Raw genomic sequence first — 23341 nt, 5'->3', positions numbered from 1 at the left:
ATGAACTTCGGAGATTCAGGGGAAAGGGTTGGGGGGACAAAAGACTACAAATTGGGTTCAGTGTATGCTGCTCGCTTGATGTGTGCACCAAAATCTCAAAAATCACCACTAAAGAACTTACTCATGTAACCAAATACCACTTGTTCCCCAAAAAACCTATGGAAATAAAAATAAATTAATCACATATTTATAATTTCAAATAAATTTTAGTGGCATTTTGTTGAGTCTTGAACCAATTAAAACCTGCTTGAATTTTGTTTGGGACTACATTGAATGTATTCAATAAATTAAGGAGAATAGACTTCATATGCTTTAAAACATCATGTTAAGACAATGTTTCAGTTAGGGCCTTTTTGGGTGCAAATATCCAAAACTCTCATCCAAATTGATCTGAGCAAAAATAGGATGTGCCTCCTGTAACTGAAAAATCATAAGATTGGTGCAGTTTGATTTAGGGTCTCAAGTGACAATGAGATCCAGATGTTTTTCATAATTTAGCTTAAGGTACCTCAATTGTGGCTTCAATCATTCATTCATTCAGAAAATATTTATCAGGTACCTATTATGTGCCAGGAACTACTCTTTTAGTGTAGAAATATGGTTGCCAACAAGACAACTAAAGTACCTGGCTTCATAAGAATTACATTCTAATGGTTCTAGTTTAGGTTTGAGGCAAGAGCAACATGGCTAACTATATTGCTCAGCCTACAGCCTCCTAGGTCCAAGTCCTGTGGAAAACCAAAGATCCTATACCCTGAAGAGTTGGAACATCATCCTGGGCCTGAATTAGCTCATGTAGTCAGAAGTTGGAAATATCATTATGCTTTTGGCTTACTCACCTACATGTGGGACTGAGTGTATCAGCCCTAACCAAAGTGTGTGGCCTGAAAGAGGATAGGTACGATTCAAGGAAATTTGGATTGCTACTGACAAAAGAAAGGAGAAAGAAAGCTGCATCCTGAACCCCACAAATATCTATTATATGAAATGTTTCTTCCAGTTTTTTTTTAATTCAGGAGTGAGAATTAAATTTCATTAAATGCCATGTAGTAGGCTTTTATTGAGAAATTACATCATCTTTCTCTTTTAACTAATTAATATGGTGAATTATATTGAAAGATATTCCATTATTAAACTTTTCTTCCATTCTTGGAATATACTTGCTTACTCATGGTATAATTATATTTAAAATGCATCACTAAATTTCACTTGGTAGTATTTTGTTCAGGATTTTTGCTTTGATATTAATGAGATTTTTGTGGGGGAAGTAGACCAGGTGTTGATTTTAAAATTATATAGGCTTTATAAAAAGAATTTATGTTTTTTTCCTTGACTACTATAGTAAGCTGTTAACTGAGTAATTTCTAAAGAAAAGGTTTAATTGGCTCATGGCTCTGCAGGCTGTACAGGAAGCTTGGTGCTGGCACCAGCTCTGCTTCTCGAGAAGCCTCAGGAAGCTTACAATCACGGCGGAAGGTGACGGGGGAGCAGGCATGTCACATGGCAAAAGCAGGAGTGAATGAGAGTGAGAGAGAGTGGGAGGGGAGTTGCCAAACACTTGTAAATGACCAGATTTTGTGTGAACTCAGTGAAAGCTCACTCATCACCAAGAGGATAGCCAAAACCATTCATGAGGGATCCACACCCATGATCCAAACACCTCCTACCAGATCCCACCTTCAACATTGGGGATTACATTTCAGCATAAGATCTGGGCAGGAACAAATATCTAAACTATATCAACTACATTTTATAAATGTTTAGTAGCACCAGACTTATCAGTTTCTAGAAAGTCTGGGAAAAAAATTACTGGTACAATTGTAGCAGGAATATGTTTTTTTAGTGCCTAGAAACTTTTGAGCAACATCTTACTGGTTTGCTATTTCTCACATTGTGAGTTATTCATGCTCAAGGTAGAGCTCCTGTATTTTCCAGGTTCCCTTTCAAATGGGAAGCAGACATATAACCTAGATTTCATCCATCAAAACTAACGCAAGAGTTGGAGGCAGAAGTGAGCACTATGAGGCAGGAGTCCACGACCAGGAGTTTGAATGCCAGGCAGGCTTGTTGGCAGAAGCACCTGGAGTCTTCACAGGAAACTGTGGCAAACCACAGACAGCAGAGGCAGTCCCAGTTGCATTGTTCCCGTCTGTGTAACATCCTAGCTTGGTTCTCCAGCCCTCCTGGAGTTTCTATGAGTTGCCCAGTGTTTTCTACAAATCTCTTGATGCTTCAATTAGCCAGGGTAAATTCTGTTTACATCGAATTGGTAACTGTTAGGGGAAGTAACTGCAAGCAACAGATTCTCAAGGAAATGAGAATCTAGGATTGGTTACCTGAGCCAGTTAAAAAGTAAAATAAATAAATAAACAAATAAATTTAGGAGTCCCCAGATTCCCAAGTAACCATCACCCAGGTCACGGAATAGAACATTACCAGTACCCAGAAGCACTTATCTCTAGGTTGTCTGTTTCTTCCCAAGAGGTACTCTCCTGACTTCTAATACCAAAGATAGGTTTGCCTTTTAAACTTTATGTAAAGGAACTCATGCATTATGTATACTCTGTTGTGATTAGCTTCTGTTTCTCAATATCATGTTGACCAACATTGTATACGGCCATATTAATTTTCATTGCTGTATAGTAGTCCTTTGTGTGACCACATCACAGTATTTTCCTAGTTATTATACCATCGATGGACATTTAGGCTGTTTTTACTGCTTGACTATTATGAATAATGCTGAAATGTACTTTTTTGTAGATGCCTTTTGGTGCATATTTGTATTTATTTCTTCTGGATATATGTATATGTAGAAGTGAAATTTCTAGGGCATAGAATATGTTTATATTCAGCATTAGGAGATAATACCAGAGATGTTGTTGTTGTCGTTGTTGTTGTTGTTGTTGAGATGGAGTCTCGCTGTCTCCCAGGCTGGAGTGCGGTGGTGAGATCTTGGCTCACTGCAAGCTCCACCTCCCGGGTTCATGCCATTCTCCTGCCTCAGCCTCCCAAGTGACTGGGACTACAGGCGCCCACCACCATGCCCGGCTAATTTTTTGTATTTTTAGTAGAGACAAGGTTTCGCCGTGTTAGCCAGGATGGTCTCGATCTCCTGACCTCGTGATCCGCCCACCTTGGCCTCCCAAGGTGCTAGGATTACAGGTGTGAGCCACTGCACCCAGCCAATACCAGAGTTTTCTGAGGTGATCATACCAAGTTACACTTTTACCATCAGTGTATGAAAATCCTAGTTATGCTATATTCTTGCTGACTCCTACCAAGCCACAGTCTTTTGAGCTTGTGTCTTTCTTTCAAAATTTTAGTCATTCTGATGGGTATGTAGTGACAGCTCATCATAGTTTCAATTTGCATTTCTCTGATGTCTAATGAGGTAGAGCATCTTTGCATACAATGGTCTGATATTTGTAAATTCTCTTTTCTGAAGTGACCCAGTTTCTTGATCATTTCACACCCTGGTTATCGGTCTTTTTCTTACTGACTAGTAAGACACAAACTCTTTGTTGGTTCTATTTGGTGTAAATATCTTCTTTCACTCTGAGGATTTCCTTTACACTCTCCTAGTGGTGTTTTTGCTTTTTGTTTTTGTTTTTGTTTTTTTTTTTTTTGATGAATAGGGTTTCTTAATTTTAACATAATCCAATTTGTAGTTGAGTTTTAAGGAAGTGAGGACCTGGTTCACATGACAGGATGGGACGCTGATAGTCCATGGCAAGCAGGGGCGAAGTGGCCTTTAAATTTCAGCTGCAGCTGCATGGAAAGAAGTGCAAAGTCTGAACAAAGTGAGTGCCTTCTGACAACAATTCTGAAGATATTGAGGAACACAAGGGCTTTGGGGTGGACTGGCTGCTTCTAATCATGTCAGAGGGCTTACAATAAAGCAATGATGAGCTCAAGATTTTAAATCTTCGGGTAAAATCTGTCAAAAAGTCAGGAGCATTTTATACTTTCGCAAGATAATACATTTTCTCTTGTATCCACACGGCTGTTCTGGCCATAAACCAAACAACATTTGATCATATTGATCGATGAATTGTACTGCAGACAGAATTTAAAGAATTTATATAAATTTATGAATTCACAACCAGAGAAAATCATGGCATTGATTGGGAAACAGACCCTGAGAATTGAAATTGGGATGTTTGGGAAGATTTAAATGGTTTACTGAATCCTCAAATCCCCAAATACTTAAAACCCACTGACGCTCTCTTAGGGCAGCACTAGCTCCAAATATTATGTCTGATGAGGCCGATTTGCTTAAAAGTCTATAACAAACTCTCCTAGGGTAGCTGTTTGCAAAGGGAGGCAGGCCAATTTCCCTCATGGCCCACTTCTACTTTCACTGTCATCAAATCTATATCTAGAGTCAGATATCAGATGAACCCAGGAGAAAGCTCACGCACTAAAATAACTGCAAGTATGCATTTCAAAATGAATCTTACCATGTTAATCCATACAGCATGGCTCCCGTCAACCTGAAGACTCAGCAAGAAACCCTTTCATGGTTTCCTGTTGTGCTTAGAATAGACTTCAAGCCTTGGCAGCCCTGTGAAGTCTTGCACAGCACAGCCTCTGCCTTTATCTGCAGCCTCAACTTATACCACTCCTGTCCTTAGTCTTTTACCTCTAGTCACAGTATCCTTTACATGTGCTTGTCCCTCCACCTGCGGCTCTCCTTGAATGCCTCATATCACCTATGAGGGTACGTTTCACTCTTTTTTCGTTTCCCTTTTTTTTTTTTTGAGACAGAGTTTTGCTCTTCTTGCCTAGGCTGGAGTACAATGGCTCAATCTCGGCTCACTGCAACCTCCGTCTCCCAGGTTGAAGCGATTCTCCTGCCTCAGCCTCCTGAGTAGCTGGGATTGCAGGCATGTGCCACCACGCCTGGCTAATTTTGTATTTTTAGTAGAGACAGGGTTTCTCCATGTTGGTCAGGCTGGTCTCGAACTCCCGACCTCAGGTGATCCACCCGCCTTGGCCTCCCAAAGTGCTGGGATTACAGGTATGAGCCACCACGCTGGCTTTTTTTTTTTTTTTTTTTTTTTTTTGAGATGGACTGTGGCTCTGTCACCAGTCACCAGGCTGGAGTGCAGTGGCATGATCTCGGCTCACTGCCACCTCTGCCTCCTGGGTTCAAGCGATTCCCCTGCCTCAGTCTCCCTAGTAGCTGGGACTACAGGCATGTGCCACCATGCCCAGCTAATTTTTTGTATTTTAGTAGGAGACGAGGTTTCATCATGTTGCCCAGGATGGTCTCCTTACCTTGCGATCTGCCTGCCTCGGCCTCCCAAAGTGCTGGGATTACAGGCGTAAGCCACTGTGCCCGGCCTTCACTCTTTTTTCAAATGTCAGTGTCCTCAGCATAATCTTTCCCCACTCCTTGTTCCTCGTCCCCAAATCTAGGTCAGGCTCCTGGCTGATATATTCTTATTGAACGACGCATGTTGCCTTCACTGCATTTATTTCTGTGTGCAGTTATATTCTGGCTTTTTTGGTGATTATTGATTAAGGTTCATATCTCACCAGAAATTCTAAGTTCTATCAGAGAGCAGAGATCATGTTTGTTGTTTATCATCATGTCTTCAGCATTTAGCATGTGCCTATTGATTAAAAGGAACAAACTTCTGTTTATTCTTGAAGATGGAGATGATGACTACTTCACAGGCACTTTGCAAGGTCTGCTGACATTGACAATACATTGGACAAAGAGCAAAGAAGAGTCTGCAAAAAAACAACAACAAAAAAACAAAAAAAAAAAACAAAGGGTCATCAGAAGAGTAACAGGAGAAAGAGTTAATGTGTGGTGGAATCCTTGGGAAAGCATGAGTCAAGAAGTATAGTATACACAATTCAGATAACCAAGGGGTTACTTCCAAAAGGATGAATGTATTTGTAGGCAAGGCGCATAGAAATAAGGTATAGCTTGCATAAAAATCAAGAGTTTTGGTAATAAAATCTTTCTGCTGAGTTTTAATTTGGATTTGAATAAAAAGGAAAAGCCACATAAATTACATTATTGGGAAAGTATTAATACACTAAAACTCCCCAAGCAGATAGATAGTATTGATTATCTTTTTCACTTCAAAACTGTTACAGAGTTAGAATAAAGTAGAGATGAAGGATATTGGCAGGCCAGAGGCATAGCAAATATGTTCTTGAGCCATCTTGTAAACAATTTATTTATAGAAGGCAGAGTATAGAACGCATGGAATTACTATCTAATTTCTGACTATGATCAGAATCTTTAAGTATGAAACTATGTAAATCCAGTTAGATGGAAGGATAAAGGACTTCAAGGGTTCAATTCTACTGCCTGATGGGACCCTAAGATTAGTTCAGATTTTAAAAGAATATGTTATAATAATACTTTTAGATTGCCTTTTGACTTACAAAAAAGTCACGTTTGTCTTCTTTTATCCCCACCATAATTCTGTGAGACAGAAGTTAGCTCGTGTATTTTAAAAGTAAGAAACTTACCAATCAGGGAGACGAAGTGAGTAAACAGATCAAGAGCTTGTCAGGGATAGAGTTTCTGAGAAGCAGCAGATGGAAGAGCCAGCACGAGAATATCCTAGATAAGTAAGAAGATGTGGACTCAAGGTCTGGATGAATACAACTGATAATTTCACTAATAATGAAAAGTAATTAATGCTAATGTTACAGGACATTCTTAGGTTGTTTCAGGATAAACCATGAGATTCAAAAGAATTATTCAACAATTTGAAAATTTCAGAACCACTTGTGTTTGTTGCCACCAATTCATATAAAAGAAAATCTTCAACAATGAGTTGATGTTCACCCTGGTCAAATACAAGCAAAACGCAAGTTTAATACTGTCAGTAGATTGACTCATCTATAAGACAAAATACAATTCTGTAGATAATATATTTTTCCCCAACTTTGCTTTTAAGTTCAGCGGTACATATGCAGGATGTGCCGGTTTGTTATGTAGGTAAACATGTGCCACGGTGGTTCATAGCGCAGATCATCTCCTCACCTAGGTATTAGACCTAGCATTCATTAGCTAATCTTCCTGATGCTGCAGATGATATATTAACATATTCTTCATGTTTACAACTAAAACTGTAATGGCACGTGTTTCTGTATTCCCGAAAAATGTCACTGAAGAGATTCCTTTTACTAACTTTTCATGCAGCAGGCACTCAGCAAGGTAAACAATGCAAAGCTTTATTGGTGTCTCAGCTACCATGTGTGTTCCTTCAGTCAATGCAACATGTAACTTAGCCTTTAAATACCTCAGTGGCTTTTTCACTTCTAGTTTGAAAAGTTATAACTTCTTTTGGTCTCTAAAGAGGTTATGTTGTCTATTTTTAAAATATCTAATTCCTGGACGGGCGTGGTGGCTCGTGCCTGTAATCCCAGCACTTTGGGAAGCCGAGTGGGCGGATCACTATTTCAGGAGATTGAGACCATCCTGGCTGACACGGTGAAACCCCGTCTCTACCAAAAATACAAAAATTAGCTGGGCATGGTGGCACATGCCTGTAATCCCAGCTACTCAGGAGGCTGAGGCAGGAGAATCGCTTGAACCCAGGAGGTGGAGGTTGCAGTGAGTCAAGATCGCGCCACTGCACTCCAGCCTGGTAGACAGAGCCAGACTCTGTCAAAAAAAAAAAAAGAAAAAAAAAATTCCAATTCCCCCTCCCCCTCCTTCTTATTTAATTCAAAATGATGCTGTAACTTAATTGGCACCATAATACTATTCTGAAAGGTTCTGTTGCACAAAACACACAAAAACAAGTAAATTCTTTTTTTTCTTTTTATACTTGCAGTGGTCTGAAGTAAATTATTAGCATCTATAAAGACAGGAAAGACAGCTTATCATATTTTATTTCTTATTTACAGTTTTACTGGTTTTCTTGGTGTCTATTCCTTCCTTCCATGAGTCAAGAGAACCCTAGGATATGACAGTTTCATCTTTTTCAACATGTTGAGACACAGGTGGTATAACCATGGGTTGAGAAAGTGAGTCTTTTAGTTTAACTCACTCATCTACCACTAAATATAGATTTACTTATAGTATGTCATTCATTCAGTTTAAAATAAGATCTTATAAAATTCTAAAATATCAGTTTTATATAAGATTTTTAAATTTAGAAAATGTTACAAAAACAACTCAAAAGTACTATTACCATCTACGACAACAAAGTTTATTCTTGATGTGTTTCTGCATACAAAGAAAACTTCAGGATTTCAAAATAACAATTTATTTTGTTATTTTGGATCATAATGAGGATACAGAGATCATAGCCAAAGAAGTATCATAACAGCATAGAAGAAATACTGAGAAAAAATAGTTAATATTTGAAAATGCACATACACCTTGAACCCACTACTTTAGAAAATCCTGGAAAACACAAGAATATCAAAGCTTTATTCCACTGCTGTCAAAGTGATGACATACCATGCCATGTATTCTTTGAAAAATTCTGCCCTGCACTCACGAGAGAATGAGAGTGCAATGCAAATAACATCTCAGTGTTCCTATGAAAATAGTTTTGACATGGTTTACCCCTCAAAAAGTCTCAGGAACCCAGATCACATTTTGAGAACCACTACTTAAACTCTAGATCACACAGCTTCACATGTATTTTGGGCAAAATTTTGGAATATCTTGGAGCCCCTAACATTGTTTCTTCCAGTAACCTTTAATAAAGACACATATCCAAGTGTCCATACACTCTAATGGAGGTGGTTTTGTGAGAAACTGATGAAATTATCTTCTGTCTAATGTGTCTCTTGGAGGAGATTTGGGACACTCAGAATACTGGTTCAAAACCAGATCTATGAAACCATCTTCCCAAAATAACACTGTTCTCCTTCATGCTTTGGTTAGAAATTGATCATCAGTGTTTTCTAGGGAACATGTGGCAGTGGCATGCAGGTATCACATGTAATGACAAGTGTTATTTATACCTATCAAAGCAAATGTCTTTAAAAGGAAATTGTCTCTCCAATTATTGGAGTTTTACAATTTTCATTAAAAGGAAATTGTCTCTCCAAATCTTGAGTTTTGCAATTTCCATCATCTTATAAATTTTGTAGCTTTAATATTTGCTTATCTGCCTGCCCCTGACATTCCTGAGCTATAATAATCAGGAAAGCTCAACAGACCTGTGCCAAGGTTCACCTAACCTAGTACCTAACCTCATGTTTGTTTTACATGCATAAGACAATTCTGGGAAGATTAAAGTGTAAATTCCTAGTGGAGAATTTGAGTGGTCATTTAAATTAATTAATTAATTAATTTTGGTCCAGCACTCTTGTCTGATATTTTCTTCAGGTGATGGACTACACTTTTGAGAAACAATGGTGTTTTTCTTGTGCACCTCTGACTTGAATATACCGATTTGAACTGCTGCCAGTGGAGAATCTAACCACCTTCAAAATGATATCACTTTCATTCAATAATAAACATACCCAAGATTTGATGCTTAGCCTCAGCGTAGCTCTTCTTTTGAGTACTTGTTCTGAATGATGCTATCGTTTTGTCTAAATTCAAAATCAATCTCAGTTTTCGTGATAGTTTGATTTCTATTATAATAGTTCAACATTTTTAGATTGTGATTTTATATGACCTAGCTTGAGAAGGATTAATGCCTAAATAAATCTCTTACACTTTCAGCTTTCCTGAAATCCCATGTAACCCACAATTGCTCTCAAAAGCTTCAAAAAATAGTGATGAAAAAGGTTAACTCTGATGCTGTTCTGGAGCTGAAAGCAGATTTTGACCTTGGATAAACATGCTGGATTTTTGCTATTGAATGTATTGGGCACAATTCAAGGTACACATTCATTCCAGAATGTACTTGATAAAAATAAGAAATTTGCATGTCTTAGAGGGACATGGACACATTCTTTATACTCAGTTGCAGACTGGTTGTTTTAAAAAATTAAGTGTTAACAATTTGCTTACAGTTCTTGCTCATATGTGGTAACTCGAAAATTGTCAATGCTGAGTTTAGCTGGAAAACTCCTGGAAGTGTCAACCCATTCTCAAAATAAATGGTTTTCACAGCTATGATTTTATACAAAAATTTTGAGGGGTTTAGAGTATCAATCCTTTTCATTACCATTGTGCTTCATTTAAATTAAATTTTCAAGAGAGTTAATGTGCCGACATGCTATTGTCAAACTGAACAACAACAAAAAACAAACCCCAGTCCCTTGAATAGAATTTATTTCAAGATTGTTTTGAAATAGTTTTCCACTTTAAGGTATGTGAACTACAGAATTTGTATTTTTATTTAGTCAAAAACATGTGGTTGTTGAAATACTCCTTAATTTATTTTATTGGCTATATTGATTTTCTCACTTTAAAACATCTAATAACAATTACTCACTGTTTGTGCTGGAACATTATGAACACCAACAAGGACATTTCCCTTAAAAAGTAATGGTGTCCTAATGTATGTTACAGGTTGATGGGTGCAGCAAACCACCATGGCACGTGTATACCTATGTAACAAACCTCCACATTCTGCACATGTATCCCAGAACTTAAAAGTATTTAAAAAAAAAAAAGTATGGCCGCTCACAGTGGCTCACTCTTGTAATCCCAGCACTTTGGGAGGCCGAGGCAGACGGATCACGAGGTCAGGAGATGGAGACATTCCTGGCTAACACAGTGAAACCCCGTCTCTACTAAAAATACAAAAAATTAGCCAGGCGTGGTGGCGGGCGCCTGTAGTCCCAGCTACTCGGGAGGCTGAGGCAGGGGAATAGCTTGAACCCGGGAGGCGGAGCTTGCAGTGAGTCGAGATCGCACCACAGCACTCCAGCCTGGGTGACAGAGCGAGACTCCGTCTCAAAAAAAAAAAAAAAAAAGTAATGGTGTCTGAAAAAGGAGGAAAGCTTGTCATAAAGACTAGGTTCTGGTGCCAAAATAGAGAATAAAAAAGTAGAGTCCATTTTGTGAGTGGTAACCATAATGAAGTCAGTCTTAGACATACTGCTACTGAGACAGCTCTACAACACAGGAGTAAAGGTCCAATGGGCCATAGGAAGTCAGAACTCAAGCGCAGAAATGAGTCTGGACTGGATGTATATATTTGAGGACTGGGCTAGAGATGATTACTACGTATAGCTTGCTCACACCACCAACACCTCCCACAGCTCCTGACCCTGTTGATGAGATTCTGAGGGAGGAGATGTCCCAGGGTGACAAACTTACAAACACACCTGTTACCTATTTTTCATGGCTTAGTTCCAATAGAGCTATTTTAACCAAATTCTCCCTGTCAATTAAATTTGAATTAAGAAACAAGAAATACAAAATGTGTTTACCCATTGGAAGAGAAAGTTCAAGGGAAGATGTCATGAGACAGAGTCAAGGCTCGCAGGGCTGTGACAAACCGAAACCACATGTGAAGCAAAGTCATAAGTGAGAAGAACTCAATTAACTAGAGAAATAGAGAAAGCCCAATGAAGGCAGGACAGAAACAAGGGAATCTACTAAATGTGGCTGAACCTTGTCAACAAAAGAATGATCATGTGAAAATGATTGTAAGAAATAAGAAAAACCCAAAAGTGGTTTTTCCTTTTGTCTTACACAGTCATACTCATCACACTTCTGACATCAACTGTGACAAAGAAAGAACCAGTGTTTTTCCTACTCTATATCTCAATATAGATCACTTCTTGTCATCAAAATGAGTAAGGATTTCTTCTCACCAACAACCAATTCTGTGGCAGACCCTCCAGCAGACATCAGCTAAGTGTCCTCTAATTCAATTCAACTCTGGCACTATTTACCTGGAGATAGCAGCTGATCCCACGGGTTAAGGGCTTAGTCCCCTGTGACTGCCTCCTACTTCAGGTCCCACTTGCAGGCACAGGTTTCCACCTGTACTTCTGACCAACCAGCTATAAGTCAGGTTCCACAGACCCCCTTCTTGGGTTCAATTAATTTGCTAGAGTCTCACAGAACTCAGGAGAACACTTTGCCAATATTAACCCATTCATTAGAGAGAATATTACAAAGGATATAAACGAACAGCCAGATGAAAGAGGTGCTCAGTGTGAGGTATGGGAGAAGAGGCAAGGAACTTCCATGCCCTCTCCAGGAGCCTCGACATGTTCATCTCTCTGGAAGCTCAACTGAATCCTGTTCTTTTGGGTTTTTATGAAGGTCTCATTACTTAGCTATGCTTGATTATATCATTGGTCATTGGTGTCAATTCGACCTTCAACCCCTTGGAGAGTGGAGCTGAAAGTCCCAACCCTCTAATAATGCCTTAGTCTTTCCAGTGACCAGCCCTCATCCTGAAGCTACCTAGGGGGTCCAAGCCACAAGTCATCTCATTAGTATACAAAAAACACTCATCACCTTAGAGATTCCAAGGATTTTAGGAGCTGTGTGCCAGGAAACAGGGACAAATGCAGATTTTACAGTTCACAAGGATGAACTCAACAATAGTGTCCACAGGTCACATTGGCTCCAGAACCATAGTTCAGTTTCATGATTGTGGATTTAGCTCTATGAGGGGTCATGATTTCATCTTCATAGGGTACATACTCCTACTCATTTCAGATACATCTTTGGCTTAATCATTCACTCAACAAACATTCTTCAGCATTTACTATGTGTAAGGTGCTTTGAAGATCAAGAAAGAAAAAGGCATAGTCATTGCCTTCAATGATGCAATCTAATAGGGCAGATAAAATGTGAAAGTGATTATATGAGAGTTAGCCAAAGTGCTATAGAAATGAAAAAGAAAATACATGTATTTCCAACTAGTAGGAAGAGACATGTCTTCATGAATTCAAACACATTTGACCTAAGCATTGAAGGACATTGAAGGATTAGTAGAATTTGAACTTGCCAGGGAAGGGTGAGAAAGAATTAAGATGGAAGCAAAAGCATGAAGAAATCCTTGGAGACAGAGACCTGGGGCATGTGCTGGAACGACAGGTTGACTGTGGACCAGTTCTTTAACTGTGTGAGAATTCCGGATCATTCTGTCAGCAAAACAAGGGCAAGAATGGTATCTTGGGTATCTTCTTGGAAATCACTTTTTTTTTCCCCAAAATTAGGAGCCATATATTAGTTTTACATATTTCCCACAGGGAAGAAAAGGAGACCTTTCCCTAAATTGTTCATCAGTGGTGAGTATAAGTGTGTACATGTGTTCTTCTTATTAACAAACTATAAAATTAGACATCAAATTATTAATTAAATTTATAAATGGTCACCAGTACTCACACAAAGTAAACAGATTCAGTTATTTGACCCTGGCCACTTTTGCCTACTTGAGCTCATCACACAATTTGTATGCTGAATACATGAAAGCTTTCTGCAAAACCACAGGCAGAGCAGTCAAATCAGCTATGGCCAACAACCACTAGATACCTCCTACTTAAAGTTTTCTTGCATATTCTCTGAGCAAATGTGTTATCTGGGAGTAAAGATTGACTTAGATGAAGACTTTAAAAATATACCTAGCTATATACTCTGCTAAGGAATGCAACAAGAAATTTCATGCATGTCCCCAAATACAGGAGTTGAAAAATACAAAATAGAAATATCTACACTTATCCATACAAACATGCATAGCAATTTACTCAAAAATACAAGCAATGACTTAAGATCAAGGATTAACAAGTAGATATTTTTTACTGATATTTCCCTACTAAGTCCCCATAATTTTTTGCCACAGGGAAGAGATAGCCCAGAGGTGTTTTATGGCAGTCAGGTTCACTCCTGATCTGTTATTACTGTTGTCAACCAGAATATCTTTTCTGGTGGGAGATGATGATAGTAAGCAATCTGGAAAACACATGAATTTGACTGTTACCCCCTTGTATTAGTTCGTTCTCACAGTACGATAAAGATACTACCTGAGACAGGGTAATTTACAAACAAAAGAGGTTTAATTGACTAACAGCTCACAGGTCTGCGTGTCTGGAGGGGCCTCAGTAAACGTACAATCATGGCGGAAGGTGAAAGAGAAGCCAGGCACATGTTACATGATGGCAGGAGAGAGAGAGAGAGAGAGAAAGGGGAAGCCCCAAACACTTATCAAACAACCAGATCTCGTGAGAATTCACTCACTATCACAAGAACAGCATGAGGGAAATTGTCCCGTGATCCATTCACCTCCCACCAGGTTCCTCCCTCAACACGTAGAGATTACAATGTGTATTACAACTTGAGATGAGATTTGGAAGGGGGCACAGCCAAACCATATTACCCCCAAACTTAGTAGATGTTAGGGTTGATATATTTTGAAACACATGGAAGCTTTTTTTAGTCAAGGCATTTCTGGGGATTCATTAGCTGAGATTCATCCGTTGAAACAGCCAAAGGGAGTACTCCCCAGGGGAGTGAATTATGCTTCAATCCATTCTTCACAGTCCACCACCTCGCCCTGCTTAAACCAGCATTGGCTTCCACATTTCTTTTTAATTTTTAAGTTGAAAATAGAACGCTGAGAATAATGTAAAGTAATATACAAGTTTAACAAATATAAAGATAAAGCCTGTGTTTCTAGTATCTGATCATGAAATAGGACATTATCAGTTCAGCACCCTGGAAACTCCCCTTGAAACCCTCCCTTATCATAACTCTCTTTTGTTAAGTAACCACTACCTTATCTTCTGTGAGGGTATTTCCTTCCAAATTCTCCCAAAATATTTCCTCCCAAATGCTAATTTTTGTAAACTTGACCATTCACATATGCCTCCCTAAACAATACTGCTGAGTTTTGGATGAATTAAAGTTTACAGAAATGGTAGCACACTAAGTCTCTTTATGTTTCTGGGTCTTTTCACTCAACATTATGTTCTTAAATGCTTTCATTTTGTTGCAGGTAGATGCAGTGCATTCATTTCCATTGTGTTCATATACCAAAATAAATGATCTATCCTAATTATCTATTCCATTAGTATTGGATATTTGGGTTATTTCTAGTTTGGGGGTACTACTAAGAATTGGTGCTATGAAGACTCTTGTCTGGAAACCTTGGCACAAATGTGCTTACATGGCTCTGGAGGATATACCTGAATGTGAGATTGCTGAGTCACAGAGAATGTATGTTACATTCAACTCTATTAGACAACACCAAACTATGTTTCAAAGTGACGGCACCCACTGATACACCTACAAGCAAAGAATGAGAATTCTAGTTGCTTCATATCCTCATCAATGATTGATATTTTCAGATTTTTTAATTGTTGCAAGTATATCTCTTCTTGGGCCACCAGTTACTGATTTTTCTACTGCTTTTGGAGGACTTGCCAGAATACACAGACAAGGATTTAGAGATTTGGGGTGACCTTCTGAAGTAGAATGATTTGGTATATTTCCCCTGTTTTCTTATTTAACATCATATTCTAACCATCAAAGCAAATTTTGATGATGAGCTTCAGTGGTATTATATAAACTTATAAAAAGAGTAAGACAATCAAGGAGAGAAGCGGAGAATACATTGTCCTTCCAGGAAACACTGTGAAACAATACTAGTATTTTGTTCTTTTTTAAAAGTCCGGTCATTACTTACTCAATACGATTTGGCTGTGTCCTCACCTAAATCTCATCTTGAATTGTAGTTCCCATAATCCCCACGTGTCATAGGAGGGACCCGGTGGGAGGTAACTGAATCTTGGGGTTGTTTACCCCCATGCTGCTGTTCTCATGATAGTGAGTGAGTTCTCCTGAGATCTGATGGTTTTATAAAGGGCTTTTCCCCCCTTGCCTGCCACCATGTGAAGAAGGACACGTTTGATTCCCCTTCTGCCATGATTGTGAGGCTTCCCCAGCCATGTGAAACTGTGAGTCCCTTACACCTATTTTTCTTTATAAATTACTCAGTCTTGGGTATGTCTTTATTAGTAGTTGAGAATAGATGTATACGATACTTCAGTGATTTAGGCTGGAGTTGGCCAAGAGGTATCTAGCTATAACAAACCTGCATTTTCTTGAGGACCTACTTGCTCCCCACCTGCCTACTCCTGTGATTCACTAAGAAATGGCACCATATACAGAAAACACCCCAGGGCAGCATGCTCAGACTACACAGTGACTAAGAGAAATGGCCACTTCACTTTCACTCAATGGTGGAATTTGTTGGGAAGTATGGGGAGCTGGATGAATACTAAAAAGGAGAGATGCTGGTGAACCGAGGTGAGGATCATTGGTTGGGTGTAGCATATGAGGTTTGAGTGAAGGTGACAAGTCAGGAGGGGACAATAGGTCAATGGAACCATGAAGAAAAGGTTACTCTGCAAGTTGAAGATGGCTTAGAGGACCAAAAGCACTTTCAAAAAACATGCAGACTGCTGATTCACACTCACTGCATTTCACTAAGATTTTTAGAGAGCTGTCCAAATGTTTCAACACCTGCTTCACATGAGGGAAAATCCTCTTGTAAACAATAGTGAGTCATTACCCAGGGCCTGCGAGAAAGGTGCTCTTGGGGTATATGCACATTTGCTCCAGGTTCCCTTTGATGGACAGTGACTGAAAATAGAATCTAACCTTCTTTGCCCCAGAAATGTTTGCCAAAAAAGGGAAAATTGTAGGTGAAAAAAAGAAAAATAACAGGACACGTATTATATACCTAAGCACATAAATAAATCTATCCCTTATGTATTTGTGTAGCTGGAAAACATGATAATTACATTTCCAAATGGTTATTGAATCCCCTGCAAATGTATACTTAAAAAGTCATAGCAATGAACAGAGACTGGATGGCTCATTAGTTGTGAGAAATAAAGGCATTCCATTTACATCACCTATTCCAAGGAGAATGAGGCCAGAAGCAACTTGACTGAATAGCAAAAAGGCATCCTTTGTGAATAGGTGAGATCACAAAACACAGATTGCAATTTTTAGTATTATTATCCACTTATTCACTCTTTCAGCCAGTGGTTATTAAGTGTTATGTGACAAGTACGTTGATATGATAAAAGCTGGAAATACTAAGATGACAAAACATTGCCCCATCATATAGGGAAAGAGAAGCAGATTAGCCTAAATTTAACACAATATCATGAAGGCTGAAAATGTATAAGAAGCTATACAGAGGAGAAAAAGAATATAAACTAAAGTTATTTGTAATAATGCCTTGTATTTGAATAGCTCTAAATGATTGGGCCAAAATAGCAGCTTGGTGAAAACTATGCTAGATGGCCCAGTACTTTAATCAAAATGACAACTTAAAGAAATAATAATTATTAATGTTTTAAATAATGGCAATGTTGTTGCACCAAGGGTTTGTTTAGATAGTTCTTTATATAGATTTTTAATATTTTTGCCCATTTTCAGAGCTTTTCCTTCAATCTTTTAAATTTCTAATTTATTTTAGACAACTCCTTTAAAAAGTAAGCTTCATGAGGTGAGGACATGTGTCCTTTTTGTTTACAATTTTATTTCTGATACTTATTGGAATTCCTGACATATAGTAGTTTTTCAATGTATTTAGTTAAGAAGTGAATGAGGCCGGGCGTGGTGGCTCACTCCTGTAATCTCAGCACTTTTGGAGGCCAAGGCAGGCAGATCACGAGATCAGGAGTTCGAGACCAGCCTGACCAACACGGTGAAACCCTGTCTCTACTAAAAATACAAAAATTAGCCAGGTGTGGTGGCGTGCACCTGTAATCCCAGCTACTCAGGAGGCTAAGGCAGGAGAATTGTTTGAACATGAGAGGCAGAATTTGCAACGAGCCAAGATCACACCACTGTTCTCCAGTCTGGGCGACAGAGTGAGACTCCGTCTCAAAAAAGTAGTGAATGAGTAATTTCACTATGCACAATTTATAAGCAGTAGGAGTTCATATCTTCTAGCACAGCTGTTTCAGGCACATTCCTCACTTCCAACTGATATGTGTGATACTGCACTTTTGGGATCTTTGTAGGATATCCTAGAAATTCAGTTCCAAGCCCCAAGCAACTCATTTTCAGGACATTAGGACATTTGATGGTTCCATTCATCCCGTGTATACAACCTACCCATGCACTGTATGCTTTTTAAGATCTCTACCATGTTGTGTATATGGCCACATCGGTTGTCTCCAGGGAAGGGAACTGGATGTTTGGAGGACAAGAGTGGGAGAGAGATTTTCTTTGTTTTACTGTATACTGTTTAAAATAGTTTGACTGTTGTACCATGTGATTCTATTACATTTTTTAAACAATGAATTTTTTAAAATGTGCTTCCATAAGCACTGTGATCTTTTGCTAAATTTGTGTTGTCTTTCAGGGAATTCCAACAGATAACCTACATATGCACTCAATACTACACTTCACTGAGATCATTTTAAGTTAATGTTTCTTTCTCTTTTTTTTTTTTTTTTTTTTTTGAGTCAGAGTTTGCTCTGTTGCCCAGGCTGAAGTGCAATGGCACAATCCGGCTTACTGCAACCTCCACCTCCCAGGTTCAAGCAATTCTCCTGCCTCAGCCTCCTGAGTAGCTAAACAATTTGTTGTTCAAAATAATGTCATCACTGCACAAGTTTTGAAGTGATTTGAATGTAATACAATTCCCTTTTTCCTGAGTGGTAATTTTGGGAAAAATTCACTTTGTATTTGACATATTTATCAATCTGTGGCCAATGCAGAGTAATCATTAATCGTAATGCATGCAAATATCCTGCTTTGGCCATTGATAATAAAATGCATCTACCCTTGTGTAATGAAAGTGATAGAATAATATGGCCATTTGATCAATTTCTGATCTCTTCCCTAGTCTGATAGGCCAAACTGATGAACACGCCAAGGAAGTAGTACCATTTTAAACATCCCTTTTTATTTATTTGATCATATACCACAGCTCAGATATAGAATATCCATACAGAATAGAGACATTTTAAAGGCTATGAAAGCTTTATTAAGTCATAGTTTCTCTTTCAATGGTACTTTTCCTTCCTAAAAATTTTTAGGATCCAGCTAATGAATTAGGTGACCTATGGAGGCTTTTACATTTTAAAATACTCAGTCCATCAAGATATAACAGGACACTCAATGACTACTGTGGTCTCAGCTCAAAAAGATCTCCTCCTCCTGAACTATATGCTCTCTCTGCTATTTTCTGGCTCTCTCCCCTGTAATTCATACAGAGAATGTGTTTAGTGGTAGGAACGATTGCCAACTTTTTAACCAAATTTGCTCTCATTGCTAGACAAAGTGCTTGATGCCTTTTTTTGGTTTGAAAGTAAATGACATTCAGACACAGTTGCCTATTGATAGAGGAAGCCTTAGCTACAAAAGAATTGCTGTGTCCAATTACCGACTCAAATAAAGAAAAATAGAGAGCAAATGAAAAGTCACCTTAAAATGTGATTCAGACAAAGAATAATAAACAGTGCCATTATGCTCCTTTTAAAGAAATACACAAATGTGTTCAATATGCCTCTATTAGCACAATATAGTCTCAGATTTCAAATATACTTTCTAGTTCTTATGGGGCAAATGCCAAGCTCTCAATGAATCTATCTCCAAGAATTATATTTTTGTGTGTTTTTACTCCAGTGTGTCCTCAGAAAACATCAACTGGTTCCAAACCCCACTAATCCCATGGAAAATTGCTCAGGGCAAAACCATTACTAAAGCTCTCAAAAAGTCAGAGCTCACCAGCTGTGTGCCAAAGCCCCCTCCTCAGTGTTTACCTTAGAGTACCAGCTGCCCCAAGAGGCACAGCATTCTGCATATGGAGAGGAAGCCACAGTCACAGTTCCAATATTCCTGAGCTGCCACTGGGTGATTTAGAGACACCCTCATACATATGATGTCATGCACTCATTTTTAAAATGTGACTTAGATCTGAGGCAATACATTATTTGCAATTTTATGTATCAGTAATGCCAGTTTACAAGGATGGTTTACTGTCTGTATATGCAGGCCAGGAAGTGGTGGTGTTGAGCTTGGAGGATTGGAAAAATAAGCCCAGGTGACTGGAGTGTGAGAGGGCAGTAGCATAACTTAACCCTTAGAAATCATGAAAAGATTCTGAACTTTATCTAAGGGTAATGGAAAGGCAGAGTGACAGAACACTTGGGTTTTAGGATTTCCCAGGATTCAGCGAGGAGAGGTGAGAGTTACTCCACAACACTTTCAGGCATTGAGTTGACTTGGGTAGTGCTGGCGAGTTCTCAGCCCTCACTACTTGTTAAATTCCCATCCCCACACCAGCTGTGTGAAAAGTAAAGCGATATCTTCAGCATCTTTTCTCCTGCACAAAGGATCTACAGATGTCAACACTAGACAAGAGTCTGTTAGTACTTCTGTTTTACTTTATTGTTTCCGTGGTTAATAAACTATACGATAAACTGTGCCATAAGCTAACTATGGAAAGTCTCAGTTGAAAAGAGTTCCCTGATTTAAATTAAAAAATTCCATTTGGGCTGGATTTAAATCTCAAGAGGCCAGAATTCTGTAAAATGAAATTTGTTGCAGCACATTTCACAGAGGGTTAATATAACTCATTGACATCATACATTTTATATAGCCTTTAATGTAGCAATTCTCCACTGTAAAAATAGCCTTAATGAGAAGGTTAAAATAGTTTGAAATTGTTCATTCTAAGGGAGGAGTATAGCTGGATTTACTTTTTGAAGAACCAACACCCCACTATGAAGAAAACGAAATAAAGTCAGAATGATAGACACGCAGCATGGGAGATTTAAATATGCTATAGGGTTGTAGATTCTTTGTTTGCTTGTTTGATTTTTAATAATAAACACATTATTCCATATGGTTAGTACAGAGAGGACTTCGTCTTCTCTTTCCCACAAAAATCCCCCCGGTTTAGCAGTTTACAACTGACTTGCTGGTTTCCAATGTACAGAATTAGAATCAGCAAAGGATCAAATGTAAGGTTCTGAACTGGTTGGAGAGATTTCTCTAATACTTTCAAAATTAGATATAATTTACATACAGTAAAATTCACCCTTTCTAATGTACACTAGTGTACAGTTCATATGGTTGTGTAACCATTACCACCACCGCAATAAAAATTCATCCCCTAAATTCCCTCATACGCTGGTTAGTCAACTACACATCCTGCTCCAGACCTTACCAGCTACTGGTCTGTTTTCTGATCTTGTAGCTTAGCTTATTCCAGAATGCCATATAAATGGGATTATAGAGTGTGTAGCCTTTGAGCCTGGCCTCATTCATTTCCATAATGCATTCGAGATTCATCTGTGTTGTTGCACGTGTCATTACTTCATCTGGTTTTTTTGCTGAATGGTCTTCCATTGCACAGGTGCACTGCAGTATGTTTATCCATTACTCAGATGAAGGATGTTTGTGTTGTTTGCACCTTGGGGTGATTTAGAATAAAGTTGCTGTAGACATTTGTGTACAGATTTTTTGTGTGAATATAGCTTTTTATTTCACTAGGGTAAATACAAATGGAATTACTGAATTTTATTGTAAATATAGGTTTAATTTTAAAATAAACTGTCAAATTGTTTTGCAAAGTAGCTACACTTTGCATTCTCACCAGCAATGTACAAGAGAATGGCAGTTGCTCCACAGCCAAATTAAATGTCAGTATTCTCAGAGATTTTTATTTTAGCCATTTTGATGAGGATGTAAATATAATATCATGTGATTTTAATTTTCATTTCACTAATGACTAATCATGTTGATCATCTATTCATGTTCTTGTTTATCAACATATATTTTTGGTGATTTATCAGTTCAAACCTTTTGCCCATTTTTTTTTTCATTGGATTGTTTGGATTCTTGAGTTTTAGGAGTTACTTATATATACTGGATACAAGTACTTTAACAGATATGTGTTTTTAGAATATCTTCTATTATTTTTATGGCTTCTCTTTTTACTCTCTTAAGAGTGTCTTTCAAAGAGCTGAAGTGTATAATTTTGCTAAAGTCCAGTTTATTAATTACTTTTTCATTTAATGATCATGTTTTCATCTACAAGAAATCTTTGCATAATCCAAGGGCACAAAACTTTTCTCCAATGTTTTCTTATGGAAGTTTGAAAGATTTTGGTTTTATATTGGGTCTATGATCCATTTAAAGATTATTGTTATATACGTTGAAAGGTATGGGTGGAGGGGCATTATTTTTTTTGTTCATGGAGATCCAAACGTTATAGTACCGTTTGTTGAAAAGGCTGTATTTTCTCCATTTAAATTAATGTTACACATCAATATTTTAAGAGCAGGACAGTTTAAAACAGTACCAAAACCTTGAAATACATAGGTATAAATCTAACAAAACATATTTACAATCTGTATGCTGAAAATTACAAAACACTGAGAAAGAAATTTTTAAAAGACCTAAACAAGAGATATACTGTGCTGATGAGCTAGAAGGCTCAATATTGTGAAGACATTAATTCTTCTTCCCATACTGCTCTATGAATTGAAAACAATCCCAATCAAAGTCTCAGTAGGATTATTTTCTTGAAATTGACAAGCTGAAGCTAAAAATTATATGAAAAATCCAAGGATCTAGAATACTCAAAATAATTTTGAAAGGGAGAACAATGTTGAAGGACTTACACTCTCTATTTTCAAGGATTACTAAAAGTTGCATTAATCATAAAAGTATGGTATTGGCAAATGGACATACACAGAGGTCAGTGGAAGAGAATAGAATGTGTAGATAGAGTCATACCACTAAATTTTGACAAGGATTCAAAGATAATTTAATGAAGAAAGTGTGGTATTTTCAATTAATGATGCTGAAACAACTAAATATCCGTGTTTCAAGAAATGAAACAAAACATGGGGCCAAGGTAAATAAAAAACTTAACAGGAACCCGAAAAAAAAAAAGTCACTTATCTCTGTAGATTTTTACTCCTTTTATACTACAAGTCTTCTTTTCTTAGCCCGTCAGCGTGATTCAAGAAAACAAAAGAACCCATCTTCCTATGAGATTCCAGGCTTCCAGAGCTTTTTTTGACGTTGATAAAACATACATATTTTCTATGTCTATTGGCATTTGTGAATTGTCTTTTCATTTCTTTAGTTTTTCATTTGGAGTATTCATCTTTCCCTGATTGATTTATAAGAGCTTTTCACATGTGTAGACAATATATCTGTGTTTGACACATAGCATTCAAATATTTTTTTCCAGGTTTCTCATTTCTGTCCAATTTGGTTCACGTACTTTTTGACATACAGAGGTTTTCATTTTTATGTACAGAAGTATATAAATTTTTTTCTCTTTGGCTAAATTTGTTCAGAATTCTCTTGAAGAGCTTCAAATTGTCCATGAAACTTTCAGAAATGCATGTAAATATTAGAAGTAGGTGTACAAGTAAGCATTTTTTTAGGCGTTGAATCTGAAGCTTTTGTCAGATTCAATAGATTTCAACCAGTTCTGAT

The 23341-nt window shown here is 37.9% G+C and overlaps 1 long non-coding RNA gene across 3 annotated transcripts in view; it reads left to right on the top strand.

Annotated features, from left to right (window-relative positions):
* LOC129526640 (uncharacterized) overlaps nucleotides 1–10076 on the top strand; it is a 145996-nt gene extending 135920 nt beyond the window's left edge. For 2 of the 3 annotated variants that reach the window (XR_008671348.2, XR_008671347.2), the window contains one exon: nucleotides 5659–5992. This is a non-coding gene — a long non-coding RNA (uncharacterized lncRNA). Of the gene's footprint in view, nucleotides 1–5658; nucleotides 5993–9664 lie in introns of those variants that run through there. The other variant, XR_008671346.2, reaches the window with a different exon arrangement.
* The last annotated feature ends 13265 nt before the right edge of the window (nucleotides 10077–23341 follow it).

Source organism: Gorilla gorilla, chromosome 15 (genome assembly GCF_029281585.2).
Source record: "Gorilla gorilla gorilla isolate KB3781 chromosome 15, NHGRI_mGorGor1-v2.1_pri, whole genome shotgun sequence".
Lineage (NCBI taxonomy): Eukaryota > Metazoa > Chordata > Mammalia > Primates > Hominidae > Gorilla > Gorilla gorilla.
Note: the sequence above shows the minus strand (reverse complement) of the source record. Positions and strands in the feature narration are given on the sequence as shown.